The sequence below is a fragment of the Corvus brachyrhynchos genome, unplaced genomic scaffold (assembly GCF_000691975.1).
Source record: "Corvus brachyrhynchos isolate BGI_N302 unplaced genomic scaffold, ASM69197v1 scaffold260, whole genome shotgun sequence".
Taxonomy (NCBI): Eukaryota; Metazoa; Chordata; class Aves; order Passeriformes; family Corvidae; genus Corvus; species Corvus brachyrhynchos.
In genome coordinates this window covers 34,072-34,881 of record NW_008235684.1, presented here as the reverse complement: position 1 = coordinate 34,881, position 810 = coordinate 34,072, and positions in this window count along the sequence as shown.

The window sequence follows — 810 nt, the reverse complement described above, 5'->3', positions numbered from 1 at the left end:
CCTGTAGCGTGGCTACCTGGAGTCTCGGCCAATGGGAGCCTTCACCAATCCTAGGCTGGACAACAGCACCGCTGGCCAAAGCTCAGCTTGGCCAACAGTAGCCTTGGTCAACCGTACCATTGGCCAACTGGAGCCTTGGCTACCTGGAGCCTCGGCCACCAAGTGCAGCTCCACCCCTACTTTGGCCACCACGTGTCGTCTCAGCCACCGACTGTAGCTCTGCTCGTACCTCGGCTACCCGGAACCTCGGCCACCAACTGTCCCTCTGCCTGTAGCCTTGGCCAGCCGCAGCCTTGGCCACCAGCTGTAGTTGGGCAGTGACCTGTGCTCCGGCCACCTGTAGCCCTGGCTACCTACAGCTTGGCCACCCGTAATCCTTGTTACCTTGGCCATTGGTAGCCTTGGCTACCTAAAACTGGGCCACCCGTAGCCCTGTCCACGTATAGTCCGGCCACGTGTAGGCCTGATCGCCTGCGAACTCGGCCACCTACACCTTGACCACTGGTAGCCCTGTCCACCTGTAGTTTGGCCACCTACACCTTGGCCACCTACACCTTGACCACTGATAGCCCTGTCCACCTGTAGTTTGGCCACCTACACCTTGGCCACCTACACCTTGACCACTGATAGCCCTGTCCACCTGCAGTTTGGCCACCCAACAGTCTTGGCCACCTGAATCCTTTCCACCTGCACCTTGACCACCTGAGCCTTGACCACTGGTAGCCTTGGCTGCCTGTACCCTTGGTCACCTTCACCTTGACCACCAACAGCCTCGGCCACCTACACCTTGACCACCCCGAAGCCTCGCTC